This window comes from Oryctolagus cuniculus, chromosome 3 (assembly GCF_964237555.1).
Source record: "Oryctolagus cuniculus chromosome 3, mOryCun1.1, whole genome shotgun sequence".
NCBI lineage: Eukaryota > Metazoa > Chordata > Mammalia > Lagomorpha > Leporidae > Oryctolagus > Oryctolagus cuniculus.
In genome coordinates, this window is record NC_091434.1 from 16169077 (window position 1) to 16191426 (window position 22350).

Below are 22350 nucleotides of genomic sequence, written 5' to 3' on the forward strand. Positions count from 1 at the left end.
TTTCAAGAAAAAATAATTTTACAGGAAAAACTCTGCTCATGTGTCATTCAGGACTCATATTTCAAGTAAAAAAAAAATACGAGGGTAAAATACATTATAGGAGGATGCATTCTACCTCAATCATCAAAGGAAAAGGGCTCCATTGCAATTGTACTGTCAGACCTATCCCAATGCCAATCACTATGGCTTTGTCCAATCCAAGACCACCCCTGAAGTTAAGATGGTCACAATTCCACCCAACTGAGGGCTTAAAACAGAGAAAGGACAGTTCTCAAGTGTAAATTTTGGATGTTCATAAAAAGGATGCCAATATGGAAAAGAGTAGGCATAAATATTCTACAAATCAAGAAAACTTAATTTAATTTAATTGATTAAAATTTAATTCTTATAATTTCTTCTTCCACATGGTAATATTGTAAGCAAAGCTTCAGATGCTTGGGTTTTTTAAGTACCTTTGTTTGCAATAAACCAATGAATAAAAAATCAGGAATTATTATTAGAGATTTCAGATTGGAATCAGAATTGAGATGAAGGCTGTGGGAATACAAAGTCCATTTCTTAAAAACTAAGTCCAATAATCTCAGTAACTCACTCAGCAATTATCCATAGATCTGCAATCATGCACAGTTTTACAAATACAGCTGGTAAGCACTTCGAGGTCTGTTACTGAAGTTCTACCATTATTAATTAATAAGCACTATTTCACCTGATGCTTCCAGCAACTGTCTGTAAGCTTCATTCACATACTGTTCACATAGGTCGGTACTGAGAGAACCAGTGGATTCTTGGAAATACTAGGACCTCTTCCTGTTGAGTAGAGAGCTGGAAATGAACAGGGCCTGGATCTCCTGGGGAGTCTCAAGGACTTTCCACAGCAAAGTAGCTCAGAAATGGTAGGGTTAGCAAATATCTCAAAAGACTAATTCGTATTGTAAGTCATACCATTACCTAAATTAACCTTAGGCTCTTTAAAATATCATTAGCGTTGTGGTTTCAGATACAAACTGCTTCTAAAATTGCCATGACAGATCCAGAAGGACCCTATTAAGAAAGGAAACAGATGGCACCGTATTCAAGGAAAACCCCATCTGATTCCCCACCCGGACATAAACTTTCTACTACCATTCCCACTCCGTGAGCTTCATGGAAAAGAGAGTTTTCTATAAGAGGGATTCAGACTTGATCTTGAGAAGACAACCTGAAGTCAGAGCCTCTATGTTCTGTTTCATCTGGGAAAAATGCTAAGGGAGTTTGTAGATTCTTCTGTGAGATTCTGAAATCTTTTGGGGATGACTTAGGCAGGCTTTTATCACTTCTAGGTCCCTTGAAGATCTAGGAGATAGAGGACCTAGAGTGGGTTTTCTCACTATTCTAAAGAACCTGAGGTGGTAATGTCATAGAACTCACTCAATAAAACTACCTATCTTTCGAGTTACACCTGCATAATAATTAAAAAGATAAAGATTACTTCTGCCTCTAATAAAAAATAACGTGCCCCTAGAGAGTATCCTAACAAAGTCTGTAAATGCTAGGTTAGTTTACAGCTTGTACAGCTTCTGCAATGCGTAAGGTCACGTATGGACCCTCACAAGATTAGAGGAATAGGACAGAGCAACACTGTCATCAATTTCAAGCCAGCTGTTCCACTAAATAAACACATTCTAATGGGAATAACTGACTTAATGCTGGTTAAATTGTAAGACAAAATTCCATTTACATGGTCAAGATGCTTGTCTAGTTCAGTAGCTAAATCCTCAGGAATAGAAACCTAACCGTGTTTGGTCAAGTTTGAATATCAAAGTTCCAAATACTATTACATATCCATATAAATATGCAGTGACGTCTTAGAACATTGAAGACAAGCATCTGAGGATGATATAAAAGAAGAATAAATAAGGAATTTCAAGCCTTAATAATAAAACGATTTTCTGCACATAGCATTCTGAATAACATGAATTGCCAATATTCCTCATTAGACAAATAACTCCATTGAGTAGATAATTAGACATCAACGACTGGGGAGGAACCACAAGACTCTCCTCCAGGGGTGACTTTAAGGCCCTGCTCTCTGCCAGGTCCCACCCAAGACTGCCCAACCTTGCATTTGTTACTAAAGTATGTGAACCGAACCCAGGTGGAGCTGCTGACTCCTGGGCAATCAAGCATTACAGGCCTCTTATCAGCCAGCCCTCTTTTTGTCTGTGTATCTGTCTGTCTCTATGTGGCGTTCAGCCTCCAAGTCTAACTAAAAAAATCTAGATTGTAGCCACCTGTGCAGACAGCCCAAAAGTATGCAACTCCCAACTGTCAAAAATGCCAGTCATGAGCACCAGGGTCACATCATTAGTCAACACCCCTCATACTTTAGAGATAAAAGCCCAAAATCAAGAAGAAAGGATGTCATGGTTTTTTTTTCTACTTGCCAGTTCCTCTCTTGGAATATACTGAGATTCACTGTCCCTATGTGGGCCACATGTTTCTATGTGGGCCTCCCTCCTTTAAAACATATTTCAATAAACTGCTTAAATAGTCTACATTCATCTCTCTGAGTTATAATTTATTATGCCATCAATGAAAAGGAACCAAGACAAGCCAGCCACCACTGGTGAAATCTTCATAATCTATGCGAAAAAAATAGATTATATACACACATATATGTGTGTGTGTGTGTGTGTGCAAAACCTTTGTTACGATTGCATAGAAAAGGAATTACTTTTCAACTCTCCAAGACTAAATTAATTTTCTAGTTTCCTCCTACTTCTCAAAGTTTATTGTGTGCACAGAGTATATTAAAGAGAATACTGAAGGAGTAACAGTCAAGATTACAGCTCTGCACCTGCCAGCTGTGTGTCATTTCCCAGAGCAGCTGACCTTTCTGACCCACCTACCCCTCCAGTTTTCTCACCAATAAACTGAGAGAACTAGATGAATGGCCTTAACTCTTCCCAATCCTTGACAGATTCTTGAATTACAAAACTCATCTTCCCAGTGCCAAGGTGACCATATTAGGTGGCCACTGGTGTGTAGATGTTCCTTCTCTATGAACACATAATATGAATAGCCTGCTTCTGACTAGAAGAAAAGCCATTAATCCTCTCTCATTATGTCATCAAAAGACCTTGAATTATCATGCTTGGGTATAGATTTTATGGAGGGGACAAAACAATGAAAACTTTATAAAAGTTCACTCTGAACATCTGTCACTTTCCCCTGTTAAATTTGACCTAAAGCAGGCTCCATACTTGGGAGAGAAAACTTGTCCAAAATCAGTCTTTTTATTTAATGGACTGCAATCGAATTTGGCACAATCATCTCATAACCTAACCAAACAGTATACACTAAAAGTCAAGCACCTGAACCTCAGTCAATTATAGCAAGCAAACCCTCTTCCAGGCTGAAGGTTGACATTTTATGCCTGCGTAGCAAACAGGGAGCTGCACCAATCAACCACCTCTTCAGACCATGCCCCTCTTTCTGTATTTAAATGTAGCTCACAAAGTTGTGGGTGTGGCATGCTCACCCATCATCCAGAATGCTACCTGGTTTCAGACTTTATCTTGCTTAAATAAACCTTGTCAAATTCCACTGGCCTCAGAATGTTTCAGCACACCCAAGCTTCCTACCATCTAGCAACTTCTTTCCTTTCTTTCTGTTCATGCACCTTGTACAACAAAGTACTCACTCCTTCTCTTCTGCCTACTGCTGTGAAGCCTCTGCCCCTTAAAAGAGCACCCTGATAACGCATGAAGTCCTCCAGGGAGTTGCTCCAATGTTCTGTTTACCTAGAGGAGAGATATCCTAGACTGTAGTATATAAAATGTCCTGGCTCTTTACATCTATGTAAATCACCATATCTTATCCCTATCCACATGGTGTCTTGAAGCTGATTTGGCCTCTTTGAAGCCTGTCTCACCTGCAAAGCTGTCAAGAGAGGGACTGACACCAGGGTTCTGCTCTCAGGATAACCGGAGTGTGACAAGATTTGCTAATTTAACATAAAGCAATGATCTGCATCCTGAGCAAAGGAGCAAACTTTATCTGCTGGGACTCAGAAGAGCTGGCTAGAAGATTTTTAATTTTGACTGTTTTTATTTTAACTAAATACACTATCACTTGGAAAAAATGTCCACTTTTTGCTGTAAGTAAGAAAAAAAGCCTAAACTAAAACTGGGATTCTGCATATCATAGATATCACTCTACACTATTACCACTCTGTGTGATATCCACAGATGTCCAAATTCCATTGAAATTTATCTGAACATCCAGGTGACACACTCTCATATGTTTTTTAAAAAGCCACCTTTATGTGTTATCAGATTGGATTTCATTACAAATTGAATCAAAGATGTGCAGGTACCCTCCTCTGTCTGCCCAAATTTACCTCCTGATACAAATCCCTCAGATGAGGAAGCAAAAGCCAACAAGATAGGCAGTCCAGTAATGTTTTTTTCCTCCCCAAAAACCTTTTATTTAAGGAATAAAAACTTCATACATTTCATAATTACAACTTTAGGAACATGGTGATTCTTCCCATGGTACCCATCTTCCCACCCCTCTCCCTCTTCCCTCTCCTTTCCCCATTCATATATTTTTAAAGATTTATTTGTTTATTGGAAAGTCAGAGTTTGACAGAGGAGAGGCAGAGAGAAAGAGAGAGGTCTTCCATCCGATGGGTCACTCCCCAATTGGCCACAACAGCCAGAGCTGCACAGATCTGAAGCCAGGAGCCAGGAACGTCTTCCAAGTGCAGGGGCCCAAGGACGTGGGCCATCTTCTACTGCTTTCCCAGGCTATAGCAGAGAGCTAGATTGGAAGTGGAGCAGCCAGGTCTTGAACTGGCACCCATATGGGTTGCCAGCACTTCAGGCCAGGGTGTTAACCTGCTGTGTCACAGCACTGGCCCCCCAATTCATATTTTTTACCAAGATCTATTGTCAATTAACTTTATACTCATACGGTTAACTCTATGTTAAGTAACGAGTTCAAAAAACAGTTTAAAAAAAACTGTTCTTCAACAGTTGAGACAAGGCTGTACAAAGTCATTGCTTCCCCAATTGTCAATTTCACTTCTATAGATTGCATTCTAAGTGGTCTATTAGTTATCACAGACCAGAGAGAACATACGGTATTTGTCCTACTGGTGTAAGGTAAGGGTCTTACTTCACACTCTGCATGTGTAAATCCAGTTTTCCCAACAACATTTGATGAAGATATAGTCCTTGATCCAGGGCTTGATTTTATCTCCTTTATCAAAGATAAATTAGTTGTAGATACATGGGCAGATTTATGACATTTCTATTCCGTTCCATCGGTCTATCCTTCTATTTTGTACCAGTACCAGGCTGTCGTGATTGTAACTTCCCTATGCCTTGAAATCTGGTATTGTGATGCTTCTGACTTTGTTTATGTTGTATAATATTGCTTTAGCTACTCGTGGTCTCCTGTGTTTCCATAAGAATTCCAGCAACATTTTTTCTATATCTGAGAAGAACATTCTTGGTATTTTTATTGGGATCACATTGAATCTGTAAATTAATTTCAGTAGTATGGGCATTTTGATGATATTGATTCTTCTAATCCACAAACATGAAAGATTTTTCCATTTTTTGTATCTTCTACTATTTCTTTCTTTAATGTTTTATGATTCTGATCATAGAGATCTTTGACATCTTTGGTTAAATTTATTCCAAAGTATTGCATTTTGGGGGGGTACCTATTGTGAATGGGACTAATCTTAGAAGTTCTTTCTCAGCCATGGCAGTGTCTGTGTATACAAAGATTGTTAATTTTTGTATGCTTTACCAAACTCTTCTATGAGTTCCAATAATCTCTTTGTGAAGTTTTATGGATCCCTTATATAGAGGATCATGTCATCTGCAAATAGGGATAGTCCCAATTTGTATCCCTTTGATTTATTTTCCTTGTCTAATGACTGGCTAAAATTTTCAGGACTACATTGATAGCAGTAGTGAGAATGTGCATCCTTGTCTGGTTCTGGATCTCAGTGAGAATGCTTCCAACTTTTCCCCATTCAATATGACAATGACCATGGGTTTGTATAAATTGCCTTGATTGTGTTGAGGAATGTTCCTTCTATACCCAATTTGCTAAGAGCTTTCATCATGAATGAGTATTGTATTTTAGCAATACTTTCTCTACATATGTTGAAATAATCATATGGTTATTATCCTTCAATTTATTAATGTGATGTATCACATTGATTAATTTGTGAATGTTGAACCATCCTTGCATAACTGGGATGAATCTCACCTGGTCCAGTTGAATGATCTTTCTGATGTGTTGTTGTATTTGATTGACTAGTATTTTGTTGAAGATTTGTGCATCCATGTTCATTAGGGAGATTGGTCTGTAGTTCTTTTTCCTTGGTGTATCATTTTTCAGGTTTAGGAATTAAGGTGATTCTGGCTTCATAGAAGGAGTTTGGGGGGATCCCCTCCCTTTAAATCATTTTGAATAGGTTTAGAATAATTGTGTTAATTCTTCTTTGAATGTTCAGTAGAATTCAGCAGTGAAGCCATCTGGTCCTGGGCTTCTCTTTGTTGGGAGGGTCTTTATTATTTGATTCAATTTCCATCTTGATTATAGGCTGTTTAGATTTTCTATGTCTTTATGGCTCAGTTTAGGTAAGTTGTATGTGTCCAATAATCTATTGATTTCTTCTAGGTTTCCAGTTTGTTGGCATACAGCTCTTTATAGTAATTTCTTATGATTATTTTTATTTCTGAGAGGTCTGTTATTACAATTCCTTTTTTTAAGAAAGCTTTTATTTGATGAATACAATTTTCATAGGTACAGATTTAACAATTATTGTGTTAAAGCCTATTTAGTCTGATATTATGATGGCTATACCATCTCTTTTTTGGTTTCTGTTAACATGGAATATCTTTTTCCATCCTTTCACTTTCAGTCTGCATGCATCTTTGTTGGTGAGATGTATCTCTTGTAGGCAGCAAATAGATGGGTTCTGTTTTTTAATCTATTCTGCCAGTGTGTATTTTTTAACTGGAGAGTTGAGACCATTTACATTCAAGGTGATTTTTGATAAATAACAACTTTGCCCTCCCTTTTTTCCATAAATATTTCTGTTGTTTACTTTGGATTTCCTCTGTGCTTTTTCTGAGAGAGTTTTTGCCTTCACCTTCTTTCATAGTGATGACCATGTTTCTGTGTTCCCTAAGCATCTTTTGTAAGGTTGGACAGGTTGTGACAAATTCTTTTAATTTCTGTTTTTCCTGGAAGGTCTTTATTTCACCTGCATTTATAAATGAGAGCTTTAGGTATACAGTATTCTGAGTTGACAGTTTTTTTTTTTCTCTTAGGATTTCAACTACATCTTGCCACTGTGTTCTAGCCTGAAGGGTTTCTGATGAGAAGTCAGCTATGAGTCTAACTGGAGATGCTCTCAAAGTAATCTGGCATTTCTCTTATGCATATTTTAGGATCTTTTCTTTATGTTTCACTGTGGATATTTGACCACAATGTTTCATGATGAAGATCCTTTCTGGTCATGTCTATTAAGAGTACTATGTGCTTCCTGTATTTGTACATCCATTTCATTCCCCAAATTAAGGAAGTTTTCTGTAATAATTTCATTAAAAAGGTCTTCTAATCCATTTTCTCTTTCCATGCTTTTAGGAACTCCTCAGACCCATATGTTGGGTAGTATTATAGATACTATAACCTCCAACATTGTTTTTTGGTTCTTTGATTTCTTCTATGGGGGGGGGGGCTCTGACTGTAAAATTTACCACAATTTTTCTTCTAACTCAGATATTCTTTCTTCTGCTTTACCAAGTCTGTTGTTAAGGATTTCCACCACCTTTTTCATTTGTTCTATTGAATTCTTAATTTGTAATATTTCATTTTTATTTCTCTTTAAGATTTCAATTTCATGAGAGAAATTTTCTTTCATGTCATGTACAGATTTCATTAGTACATGGATTTGCTTCTGATTACTTATAAGCAATCATACAATCAATTTTTTGAATTCCACTTATAGCATTTCTTCAATATCTTCATCTTCACATTCTAGTATGGTGTTGTATTCTTAGGGGTTATCATGTTGTCTTCCTTATCTTTGTTTCTTGAATTGCTGCATTTATTATTTCACATTCATGGAGATTCTTCTTGGTTTCTTTTTTGTTTTGTTTTGTTTCTTTCCCTGTGATGGCTTTTATTTTTGGACTACACCTCTGTAGGTGTAGTACAAATGTAGGTGTAGTACAAGCACAAGGTGTAATATAGTTCCTACTTTTTCAGTGAATACCCAGAGACATGTGATGAGTGTGGCCAGGGAGCTCTGCTCAGTGTTCCAGGGTGAAGGGCATAGTCAAGGTGACACACAGGGTTGTTTTGTTTTGTTTTGTTTTGCTTTGCTTTGCTTTGCTTTGCTTTGCTTTGTTTTTATCAGAAGGAAGATTTGTTCTGCTCTGTTGATGTAGTCTCACACTCATCTCCTCTCCTCAAAGGTGATCAGTCCTGGAACTAGAGCCAATGAGTGCAATATTTATCCACGCTGCCACAAGAACCACAAAACTATCTGTGCAGTCATCAGTGTAAGTACCAATCCCAGAGCAATGACCTTCACCAGAGAATCAAGAAGCCCCAAGCATGTGCAGCCACCCACAGTGACTGTCCAAAGTCCCAGCCACACCCTGCACCCTCCCACACAGCCACAGTGTTTTCACAGTCTTGACACACAGCCTCCTACAGTCACAGGCACACAGCCCCCATCAGCTCTCCCAGCCAGACTCCAGTGTCTCTTCTACTTGGCTGGGTGCTGAGCAAGTGGACACAAGCCAGTGCAGCTGCTATGATCAAAATGACACCCACTCTCTGAGCTTGTTAAAGGACACTGGTGTAGGACGGTCAGTTTGGCAGGTACACTGTCCCTCACCTGGCACCAAGCAAGACTCATGCCAGCCCCTTCCCACAACTTTATTGCCAGTGGCATGGGCTACTGCAGTCTGGTCTCACGTCACTCTCCTGAGCTGGTGCTGAGGCTCTCCACTGCTGGGGTCCCAAGTTGTGGATGTCCACACTGTCCACAAAGGTCCACAGTGTCCCTCTAAGTTGTATGGAATTTACTCTGCTGTTTTCTCCCTAACTCTTCCCTGAGGCTGCACTCTCTCCATTTTTTTAAACTGTCTTGCCCTAGACTTAAGCAGTAAGCTCCCTCCATATTCCACCATCTGGGATCTCCAATCTATTCCACTAACTTCTAATTGCAATACCATGTGATAATACTGTTTTACTTCTGTGAGTTTGCAAACCAGAATACGAAATGAAAAAACCTCAAATGGTAGAGGGAAAAGAGATCTCCTTTCACTTAGTTCCTAGCATGCTCTCTGGCACATGGTCTTCAATCAACAAGTATTTGCTAAATGGGCTAATGAACATTTTTTTTCATTGATCCAAAGTTCATGTTGTTAGTAAAGATCAAACCTAGGCATTTATTTCCAAAGAATTAAGAAAAAGAAAGCAAATCCTCTTAATTTAGAAAATGTCTCAGTACCTCTCTAATGTTGAACCTAAATACAGATCATTTTTGGGCTTCAGGCAGAAATGGTCCCCTGCTCTCAAAATGTCTCAGATGCTCAGCCTGTTGGGTTGAAATTTAGAGGCAATTTGCTATAGGAGAAAGTGTTCAGGGCTGGGTTCAAATCTTGAGTGCAGCCCTTTCTTCAGTGTATGTTGGCCACATCCTTTAATTTCTTGTGTCTCAGTGCAGCACTTGGGAAAGACTCATGGTATTTCTGAGAAGGATACCAAGAGCGTGTCCATGACAGGATTTCCTAAGTCCTTACCTTGTTTGTTATTTTTTTTTAAAATTTGATTTACTTATTTGAAAGGCAGAGCTACAGACAGAGAAGGAAAGACAGAGAGAGAGAGAGAGAGAGAGAGAGAGAGAGAGAGAGAGACCTTCCATCCTTCCATCCACTGGTTCATTTCCCAAATGGTTGCACGGCCAGGGCTGGGCCTGAACTCCATGCTGAGAGCTCCATGCACATCACCACATGGGTGGAGGGACACAAGTACGTGAACAATCGTCTGCTGCTTTCTCAGGCACATTAGCAGGGAGCCAGATCTAAAATGGTGCAGCCAGAACTGAAACAGGTTCTGATATGGGATGCCAGCATTGTGGCCCCTAGATTTCCTAACTTCCAAAGGACTAGTTACCCAAAAACATTTAGTAGAGGCACATTCCTCCAGGATTGTATTATCTGACACCAAACAAGTGCACAAACCAGTATTTTTTGAAACAGAGGTCCTATCTGTTCCATGGCTGGTCTTTCAGTAAGCAAAAAGATCATGCCAGGGAAGTGTGCAGAGTGAGGAGGTGAGCACTGAAGGCACAGTTTTTGTAGGTTAGAGTGGCATGTGGCAGTCCTGTGTTGGTCTTATCCTGTATAGCAGGTGGCCCAGATCCCCGCTTAGAGATGGAGATGTGAATCCCATCAGCTAGACATGGTGACTGCTGACCCATGTGGAATTTTGGAATTGCCTCCATCCAGGGAAGGCTTCCCCCATGCTAGCTCTCCCAAGGCCCTGCCCTCTCTCTAGGCGCAGCCCACATCCAATCACTATGCTACCGCCAGTAGGGAGTATACAAGTTCTTTTGCTCCAAAGTGGAACAATGAAGGACCATACCAGCTCCTCATCACTCATGCTGCTGCCTCACATCCTAACAGCTCTTTCCACTCATCCCTGCTTCCTTCACTCTCTCACAGTTGTCGCTGCTGAACACATACAAAATCAACTGTGCATGCAAATTTCAGTTTCAGAATCTGTTTCACTGAAAATTCAACCTGCAGATTGATGGCCATATAAAGATGAATTGGATTCTCAGGAATAACCAACATAATTTCAATGGCCACATGATAAAAGGGTGGTAATGTGCTTTACCTATTCATTTAAAAGCCAGAGTAGCATTAGAAAATTTATTACACACAGAATGATGCAAGGTCTTGACACATAGTAAATACTCAGTAAATATTTTGTAATGATTGAATTTAAACTGTTTTCATCAGATCGACAGACTAATGATAAGCTGAGGTTAAAACCAGAGAGCTTTGGCCGACGGCTTTTCACATCCCTCCAAATGCTCCTCAATCCCTCCCTTCCCCAGGGGAGTAGGCAGAGCTTGAGCCCAGGCATCAGAATAGAATCTGGAGGGCAACACCCACTGCTGTTGGAGCAGCAGCACCAGGAGGCAGGCACTGCTGGCTCCAGAAGGAGCTCTATTCCAGAGACTGTATGATTTAAGAAAACATTTTATTTTCCCAAATCAAAAGACTAAATCTCTCTGAATTTATTTGTTTCCATTTAGAAATACAAACCCATATTTCTAGAGGAGAGGAAGAGGAAGGGGAGGAGAAAGGGAGGGGAGGGTTTTGGTGCTATGTGTCTCTTCTTTTTTATGATTTGGTTTCAACAGGAAATGCGTGCATCTGATGATTGGAAGCAGCTGTGGACTGTGACATCTGGGGCAGAATGAAGCACAAGTTCCTGCTGCTGCAGCCTGTGAAGCCACTTCCGTAGCTATCCGCCTGCCACCATGCACTTCCCCAACACACCCTGTGTCCCCTTCCCCTCCCGTGTTACATGCTTCTCCCTCCAAGTAGCAGCCACTATGTGTGATAAAAGATGTGTGAAGGAGGCAAACTGCACTGGGGAAAGTTTCACCGGGAAAAGAACCTGGAAGAAGTGACGACGCAGATTCAGGTGGGTCATGAACTAGGTGGAAATTTACAACCAAGTGACCTTTCTGTTGCCAATGGTGGCGCAGCTGTGCTGCAGCTACAATGCGCATCTGCAGTAATCCCACATCACATCAGTCAGTGCAGTGAGTTTATATGACAGCAACGAATGACTCCAAAATTTCAAGGCTATTTTCTTCTCTCCCACACTCCTTGGACATCAGGTATCAGCTCCCATCTGACCCATTAGGCCTTCTGGACTTCAGAAAAAGGAGCAGTCCATACTGAGGACAGTGTTGAGCTCAGGAGAGAGATGGCTGACCAAGAGCTGACTCTTTTGGGGAAAGTACCATGTGTCACTTTTGTCCACAATTTCGTGATCAAAATATGGTAACTTCTGAATTCAACAAAATAGAGACAGATAATCTTTAGAGGCAAAGACATCAAAAGTCACGTGACCAAGCTTGGACTGGATGAGAAGACAAAGGCAAAAAATGTTTAAGTGATTTGCTCAGGACCATCAAATGGAAGGGAGCCAAGTGGCATTTTCCCAAAGCCTTTGTCAGACTTCTGTGCTAGCACAGTGCCTGATACCAGGTAGTTTTTCAATAAATACTTATCTGAGTGAATTACATAAGAAAATGAGTGAATGAATTACTGAATAACTGTGGAAACTCAACTCTGCCAAGGTTTTGTCTTCATTTACAGAAAAGATCTATTGACATAAATTAAGTTATAAAGGGCCATTTATAAAGTGACTCTTGAAGTGTCACCTTTCATAGCTCTCACGAGTATAAGTCATCACTGGCCACCCTGTCAACACAAATAAACCAACGAAGCTGTGTCAACACTGAGCACCCCCCTTTTTGTATTTAAAAAGAGGCACCAGAGAGGCTGGCCAGGCTGCATTCTGAACTGGAGCCAAAACGCTATTACAGTCGCAGGCATTGAGACTCCGTGTACTTTTCCATTGTAAGAGGTTCAGCTACTGTGTAATATTTCCTGCCTGGCCCTCCTGGGATCTTCAACCAAAGCTGAGTATTTTATAAGAAAACCTTAAATTAAATATGATGCAGATAGTACTCTTTAGCCATAGGCAGTGCCCCATTGTAACCCCAATTGAAGACAATAATATAATCATACATTACCAAAATGAAAACAAGATTCCACCTAGATAATAGAAAGGCAACTCTTTCTAGTTTACTCTGAAGTGATTGCTTTATTTGAACAATCTCAATTTTTCAAGACAATGTCAAAGCTTTAGAACTCTAAAATATTAGAAAACAGGTGAAAAAGTATTATTTCCATGTGAATGTTTCTTCTTCCTCTAAAAAGGAAGGAGGATGAAAAGACCATTAAAATATTTTAGATGCCATTATGGTCGATGCAGTAATAATTGAGAAACAAGGAAAAGAGAAGCTAGAAACCTGTTATAGTGTGTTAACCTTATGCAACTCAAAATAGTATGGCTTTAAAGGCTATGAAATTGATTTGATTGTCTTTAACATTTTATGTTCTTTATGGTTAGTATTATAAGCTCCGTGACTTGAGAAGCTTAGGTCTTACACAGATGTTATTTGACGTAGAATGGAGTTATGTCCAAATAAACCCATCTTGTGATGAAAACATCACAAGTCAGAAATGTACTTAATACACCTAACCCACTGAACATCTTAGCTCACCAATGCAGTGTACTGCAGAATGTCACTTTTGCCTCTCAAGATCACAGGAGTGGCTGGGAGCTACAGCTCGCTCTTACGGCAGATTACAGGACCTCACACTACTAGACCAGCAAAGGATCAACATTCAAAATGCAAAGTACAGTTCCTACTAAATATGTAACCATTTTACAGCATTTAAAAAATGAGAACTCAATGAATGTAAGTTAAGAACTGTCTGTACAGCTTAGATTCCATGGAAAAAGTCATGATTCACCTCCTAGGTGGAATGGAGCTAAATGGTGTAGGATTTCATCACACTACTCAGAAAGGGGTGAAATTTAAAACTTCTGAATCATTTATGGAATCGTCTGTTTAAGATTTTCCAGTCATAGTTGATCATGGGTAACTGAAACCATAGATGGATGGAGGGACTACTATCCATCTAAGTTGTGTTGGACACTATGAAACCCTTACTCCTTATCTTTGTACTACACTGAAAGTGAAAGCCATACTGGTTGTATTGAGTAAACTCTTCACACAATCGTAAAGTCAAAAACTTCTAAGTTAAACTATAGTATATTGGAGAGTATATCATCTGTTGGGTCCCACAAGACCCTACACATAATTGGTATTCAAATTAAATCAATCAGGAGAAATGTCCTCATCAGGGAAGAATAATTGAAAACTGTTTTTCCATTTGGTCTATTCTTAAGGTTCATTGTTTATTCATCTAAGTTCTTCTTCTAAGACTTAGAGGTGACAAACAGGCACATCAGTTCCACATATGTGCCCTTCTCATTTTAGGACCCAAAGCAACTTAGCTTCCTTTTGAAAGACATCAAAGGTCTATATTCTAGTTCTGGTTCCCTGAGTAGAAAAATAAACAATTTTTTAAGTAAATAACTGCTCCCAGCAGCAGTAGCATATCTAAACCTGGTCTATGATCAGGATATAGTTAGTGTATGAGTATTGAAAAGGGAAATTAAATGAGCAAATAAAAGAGCTATCTGTACATCAATGCTTATTGCAGCTCAGTTCACAATAACTAAGACATGGAATCAACCTAAATGCTCATCAACAGAAGACTGGATAGAGAAATTATGAGATATGTACTCTATGGAATACTACACAGCAGTAAAAGAAAATGAAATCCAGTCATTTGCAACAAAATGGAGGAATCTGGAAAATGTCATGCTGAGTGAAACAAACCAGTCCCAAAGGGACAAATATCATATGTTCTCCCTGATCTGTGAAAACTAACTGAGCAACTGGAACCTGTAAAAGCGAAACTGACACTATGAGAAGCAATGACTTGATCAGCCTTTGTCCTTATTGTTGAGGAACAGCTTACTATTTTATTCTTTTTAGTATTTTCTTTTTCTACTTAATACCATTGGTTGAACTCTTTACTTAACGCAGAATTATTCTTAGGTGTTTAAATGCAATCTAACATTCCCTTGTACATATCTCTAAGGGTAAAGCTAAAAACTTGCCATGGAACTCCAAATCCTAATAAGTTGGTAGGTACCAATGTCATCTTTTTAGTTAAAGGGATCATTTTAAGTTCACAACTGATCATAAATATAGGATTAAGTGTCAAAGGGATCACATAAATAAGACCAAGTATCTGCTAATAATAATTGGTAGAATTAGATAGAGAGATCCAATATGGAAAGCAAAACACAAAGCAGAATCATAGAATGACAAATGCCCTAAACAGCACTCTGGCCTCAGAATCAGCCTTTAAGGCATTCGTACCTGACTAAAAAGCCCATGAGAGCATTTCAGGCATGGAAGCCAAGACACTGTGGCAAAAAATGGCCTACATGAAAGATATCTGTCAGTGAGAGCCAGATGGAAAGAAGGGGCCATCAAAAAAGGATGCATTTTTCTCTGAAGGGAGGAGAGAACTTCCACTTTAATTATAGCCTTGTCTAAATATTGTAGGAGTTTGTGAACTCAAGAGGCTTCAATAGCCTTGGCAGCTCATGACAAGAGCCTCAGGTGATCACTGATGTCACATAGGAGTGTCAATTATTAAATCAACAACAGGAGTCACTGTGTACTTGCTCCCCATGTAGGACCTCTGTGCTTAATGTATTGTACTGTGATAATTAATGGTAAAAGTAGTCTTCAAACAGTACTTTATACTTTGTGTATCTGTGTGGGTACAAACTGTTGAAATCTTTACTTAGTATAGAGTTGATCTTCTGTATATAAAGACAATTAAAAATAACTCTGAAGAATGGGATGGAAGAGGGAGTAGGAGGTGGGATGGTTTGAGGGTGGGAGGACAGGTATGGGGGAAGAACTGCTATAATCCAAAAGTTGTACTTATGAAATTTATGTTTTTAAATAAAAGCCGTCTATAAAAAATCAAAAAAGAAAATATCTGGCTTAAGTATGTATTCAATGTTTGCTCTGTTTTTAGCTATATTCCAATAAAAACAACAAAAATAATAACATTTATTATGTATCTTCTATGCACCAGGTAGTTTCTGAGCACTTTACACATATTGAAACATTTACTGCAGCCTCTTTGCCATGCCCCATGATTCTGAACCTTGCTGGCACATAGAATTACCTAGGGAGTTTAAAAACAGCAACTTAATGCCCAGGCCATATTGCTCAGGCCAACTAAATCAGAAATTCTGGGAGGGAACCCAGAAATTGGCACTTACAAATCTTTCCCCAGTGACTCCAATGTGGAGATAAGGTAGTTGGCCTATTCTTAAAATCGTATGAACACAGTCATGTAGCTAGGGTTAATTACTTAAGATGTGGTCTATGTTTCCCACCAAATTATACAAATAATTGAGGACTCATTTTGTCCAAATTTTGGAGTGGTTATGAGTCAATCTTACTTCCAAAGGCCAGAGACATCACCACCAATTCCTTGTGGCCTCCGTATCTCCTTGCCACAGCATAACATTGCTGACAAGGGTCTTACAACATTCTATGGTGGTAGCTTGGCTTATATATGTTGATTTTTTTATTGTTGAATTCTTTTATTAGTTCTAAATGTTATTTTGTGGAGTCTTCAGGATTTTCTACATATAGAGCATGTGATCTACAAACAGAGATAACTGTTGAAAAAGATCTGGAGTAAAAGGAACTCTCCTAACTATTGGTAAAATATATATTAGTGGAAAACAGTACAAACATTCCTCAAAAAGTTAAAAATAGAATGCCATATGGTCCTGCAATCCTGCCTGTGGATATAGATCCAAAGGAAGTAAAATTGGTAGGCCAAAGAGACATCTGCATGCTTATATTTACTGCACTGCTGTTTCCAATACCCAAGATAAGGAAACAACCTATCAACAAATGAGTGAACAAAGAAAACATGGAATACATACATAATGGATTGTTATTTGGCCTTTTAAAGAGGGGAATTCTCTCTTTTTAAACAACATAGATGAATCTACATAGATGAATCTGGAGGGTATTATGTAAAGTGAAATAAGCCAGGCACAGAAAGACAAATGACTTTAGTTCTATGAGGAGTATAAAAATATTAAACTCAAGATCAGGGAATAAGTTGGCAATTACAAGAGGCTGAAGGGAGGACGGAGAAAAATAGAGAAGGGATGTGGAGAGAAAGAAAGAGATAGAGACATATGAGAGATAACTTGAGGTCATATCAGGAACTGAATGGGAACCAAGTGAAAACCAAGAGTCAAAAAAAAAAAAAAGAAAAGAAAAAGAATGGTGAGCTTCCACCCAAGTCCTCAGGCATGAGCCCCAGGAGTTGGACGTTAGCCAGTGCCAGGGTCATAGAGATTCCAGAGACACTTGGAGCCAGAACCAGTTTAGATTCTGCTAAACTCCCTAAAGGGTCCAATGTCCTTTCCAGCTAGAATGCAGTCTGTGGTATTTTTCTTGACTGATTCAGCCCCTTCTTCTCATTACCTAAGGTTCCATTCCCCTCCCCGCTATCCCTTCTCAGACTGATTCATCCCAGTGTCCTCAGTGAGAACCAAAGATTTTCAGTTAGAGAAAACTATTCTTCAGAATGAGACAATGAAGAGGTGTCTCCAACTAGATTTGAGTGCATAACAAGGAAATCCAGCCATGTGGACTGAAATGGCAATGATATTAGCCTCTATTTAATTCCACCTGCTAATGGCTCTATAAAATTATATAAAATACACGAACAGGATTTCCCCTCAACATGTGCAAGCCAAAATGACATACCGCCCAACATTGTCATTCTAAAAGTACAGGATGAGTTCAGACAGTTGAGTAAGAAGAGCAGGTTTATAAATCAGGTACATATGTCTAAAGTTGAGTGTTGTACAAGTTCCCTCTTAGTAAGTAAAATTGAGAATATTACTTAGAAACACATCCATGACAGTTTAATAGGATTTAGATAACTCTACTTCATTAACTTTGCAAGGGGCCCCTGGCAAAGAATGAAATTTAAGCATCATGCCAAGCTAACTGCAAACAGTTATCTGTTTCATGTCACCATACTTGCCCTGAAGTCCAAAGACAGGCAGCAGCTGCTTCCCCATGGTGTGTCACTGATCTCTGAGAACTTGGCTGTCACATTCATGGCAGGCACTCTGAGAGTGAAGGCTATTCCTTTTGAAACTGAGTTCTTAATAAGAACCCAGTTTTTACTCAAATTATATATTTTTTGGAGTAGAATTGATGGAAGTTCCAATGAGACTCAAAGCCTTCCAACCCATAATTTTGCTCCATCACTCTGGTATCCAATATGAATAAGAACATGGATGCAGAGTACCCTGATGTGCTGTCTCTGTAGCAATATGCAAAGCTTCTTTTTCTCTTCTTTCCTTTATTTTTTTTATTTTTGGCAGAAGCAAAAGGATGGAGAAAAGAGAATCTTCTATAATGAGAACATTATAAAGAAAATCCCCAAATTCTTAAGTCTTGTAAATGTTGTGAAAGGGACTTATCAAGCAATTTAATTGTTTTTTGAGTATTTCTCATAACAGATACGTTTTCAGAGAATCAAGAGATCCCTATTGTCACTTCCCAAAATTGTTTTTCTGGAAGGAAACTATCTCAAACAGAAAAAGGCCACCAGTTCACACCATCTGTGACTTAGATGAGACTTGTATGTTTTCCTGAGAATGAAATCAATGACTCCATCTTTTCAACAACACATTTTGTGAATGAACCAAGCATCTGTCTCTTTATGACTTGAATGATCAGTACCATCTGAGATAGGGTTAATGAAATTGCCATCTATTTCCAAGCTATCCTGGAATAACCCTGTGGGAATGTTGTGAACCTGATACGAGTCACTGATTGAAGAAAGTCAAAGTGCAGTCAGACTCACAAGGATGGTTTTGGCAATTTGGCAACAGCAAAGAGTTCCGACAATAGAACGCATTTCAGCGAGGACACTGCCATTGCTTGCCAATTATAAGAAAGTCATCTGGGGAGAATGTGCTATGCAAGGAATCCAGTTGGCAATGTCTGTATGAACATATTTGCAGGTGAATTACTGTATGCAATTGCTCAATGACTTTGCCGCTACTCTTTAGCAGATGAGGGATCAGCAGAGAATGGATATGATGCTGCCTTTAGTAGTCTGAAAGTTTCAACACTGTGTGCATCATCTCTCGGAAGTCCTCCCTCATTCACATTTTCCATTTTCTTTGATGTAAGGCTACTCGTTATGGTCCCTTTGGAGACTGTGACAAAAATTCTACCAGGATACTTCCTTGTTGCACCTTAGGCTTTGCAGCTACCTCCAAGCACACCTCATGGTAACCCACAATTCCCAGTGTCACAGATCATATCACAGGGTACAGAAATGCCCTGGTTGGGTATTGGACTGGAGGCCTCTCCAGGCTGGGAACTCTATCTGCCTTCCTCTTCCTGTGTCCTCATCCAGAGCGCAATGCCTGGCGTAAAGCAGGTTTTCTGCAGCTGGCAGTTCATCGCCAGTGAACTGAGACCCTTGGGGATGGGATTTCCCAGGGCTACAAATGGGCTGTTTTAGTTCTTCTTCCTATGTGAAATAAAAGGGGGCTTTTCACAGCCATTAAATCTCTTATGAGCCGTTTCTCAAAATGAAAATATGTTTAAATGTATTTTCGGATCTGCTAACCTCTGGTGTTTTCCGGTCTTCAACCAGAGCACTTCTGCATGCTGTGACCCATTCCTTCATTTCAAGTGTCTTGATACTTGGGTTTTTTTTTTTCAATCTCCATGGTGTTTTTCCTTCTACAAATTATGTTTCCCTTTGGACATCTTTCCTCTGTCAGTGTAAGAGCCTGTGAAAGGAAAGTTTGCACAATGTTCCTTCTTCTAGCAGGAAGCCCTAAGACAGAAAGAGGGGAATGTGTTCCATGGTTTAAATAAGATTCATTTATTTCATGGTTACCTGTCATAGAGTATCCCACTAACATGCAATACAAAATGTGTTGACAGTGTACCTTGCCTTTTCATGAAAATCTACAACTTTACTTAAATGTCAGACATGCATTAAAGAAAATTTGGCTCAAATATTTTCAGGAAGTCATGTGCAGACCCAAAGGTATAAAAGGTACAAAGAGGGAGATATATCATAAGCTCAAAGTATACCCTGAATTCAAGGAACCTCACTGTTAATAAGATATGAAACTAAAAATGAGTCCCATAAAGGCTAAATTGTGTTTATCTTCAACATCCTCCGTAGCATTCATTGAATCACGTGACACAAAAGGGTCTAATATCTGTTAAATGATGAGTACTTGAGTTATTAAATAAGTAAGGTTAAAAGACATAAGTGGGCCCAAATGGGTGGAAATACTGCTCTTTCCTTCATGTGCCTCAGCTTAATCTTGGAATCAAAATACCTCAGTCCAAGTTGAACATTCCAAAGAATTATTCTGCTCATCACTGCAATTATGTAGAAGTTGTGCTTAAAATAAGAGGAAAAATCTTAGTCCTTGTCCTTGGGGTGATCATTCTCTAGCTATGGACCTCATGCACATGCAAAGGTAACTAGAGGGAAGGTGGTAACTTCTGTACTTCCATTTTGAACACTGAACCAGGAAAAACTAGAAACGCACCTAACATTCCAGGCCCTGTGATAGGTTTTACAGTATGCCTCTGAGTAGAAGAAGTATGTCTCCCCCTTGCAGTTTAAAAATGTGAAGAGCTAGTTGTGCCTAGAAAATTAGAAAACAGAAAAGTCTGGAAGCTAGAACCTCTCACTGAAATGCTATAGCTATATAATCTCAGATATGACAGTAATGTTAGCAGTTACTACTCTGAGGGTGTATCATGAACTTTCCACTCTTTTACTGCAATATTCCCACGATTCCAGAATAGTAAATGTTTCTCCTGTTCCACTATAATATTTCTGCTATGCCAAGCACTTTCCACTCTCCACTTACTCCTTACGGTAACCCCATAAAACAGTTGCTATTACTGTATTATCAGCATTTACAGATTTTTTTAAATTGAGGCTTGGAATGGCTAACTTGTTAAAGATTATGTGACTTATTTTTATTTGAGAGGCAGGAGGAGGGAAAGAGGCGGGGGTAGACAGACATAAAAAAAGAGAGAAGTGTTCTCATCTGCTGGTTCACTCACCAAATGCCCACAACTGCCAGGGCTAGGCCAGGTTGAAGCCAGCAGCCAGTAATTCAATCCAGGTCTCCTACATCAGTGGCAAGGATCTAATTACTTAACCATCACTGGCTACCTCCCAGCATCTGCATTAACGGGACACTGCAATCAGAAGAGAAGAAAAGCTCAAACCAAACCACGCCAATATGGGACGGGGATGTCCCAATGGATGCCTTAACTGCTAGGCTAAACATCTGCCCCAGGCTATGTGATTTAGCTTGTCAAACATGACACAGCCACCCTGTGGCTGGCAAGGCTCTGACCACAGGTGGCCAGACCTGTGAACCCACTCTGACCACCGTGCACAGTGATAACTGAACCCTGCATTGCGTTCTGCAGTTCATAGATACCAGTGCTTCCATTTCTAGAGCAGCACTGAGCCTTGCAACAACTTCATGAGTTTTCCCTTTTATCTCCAGCTACAGATGAGAAAATGAAGAGTCACGGAAGTTAAATAACTTCCCCAAATTACAGAGCATGCGATGGGTGACTCCCAGTCATTACTTTGTTTTCTGTACAGCACAGAGCCTTTCAAATGACAACTATGTACCATCATTCTGCCACAAAATTTTGAAAAGGCCTATGCTTCCAGAAAATTCTGGCTTCACTGAACTGAAACCTCCTGAAGTGAAATGGACACTATGAGAAATGGTGACTTGATCAGCATAGCCCTGACTGCTAATGGACAACTTAATACATTATCCCTCATAGTATTTTTTTTTTGTCTGTTCTACTTAATATGACTGGTTTAATTCTGTAATTATCACACAGTTATTCTTAAGTGTTGAAAATTAACTGAAATGGGATCCCTGTTAAACATAAAAGTGGGAATAAGAGAGGGAAGAGATGTATAATTTGGGGCATGCTCGGGCTGACTTGCCCCAATTGGTAGAGTTGGAAACGTACTAGGGGATTCCAATTCAATCCCATCAAGGTGGCATGTGCCAATGCCATCTCACTATTCCAAGTGATCAATTTCAGTTCACAATTGATCATAATGAAAGGACTAAGAGTCAAAGGGAGCACATAAACAAGTCTAGTATCTGCTAACACTAACCGATAGAATAAATAAAGGGGAGAGTGATCCAACATGGGAAGTGAGATACTCAGCAGACTCATAGAATGGCGGATGTCCTAAATAGCACTCTGGCCTCAGAATCAGCCCTAAAGGCACTCGGATCTGGCTGAAAAGCCCATGAGAGTATTTCAGGCATGGAAAGCCAAGACACTCTGGCAAAAAGATCTCTGTGAGTGAGATCCCAGTGGAAAGAACAGGTCTTCAAAGAGGGAGGTGCCTTTCTCTGAAGGGAGGAGAGAACCTCCACTTTGACTATGACCTTGTCTAAACAAGATAAGAGTCGGAGAACTCAAGG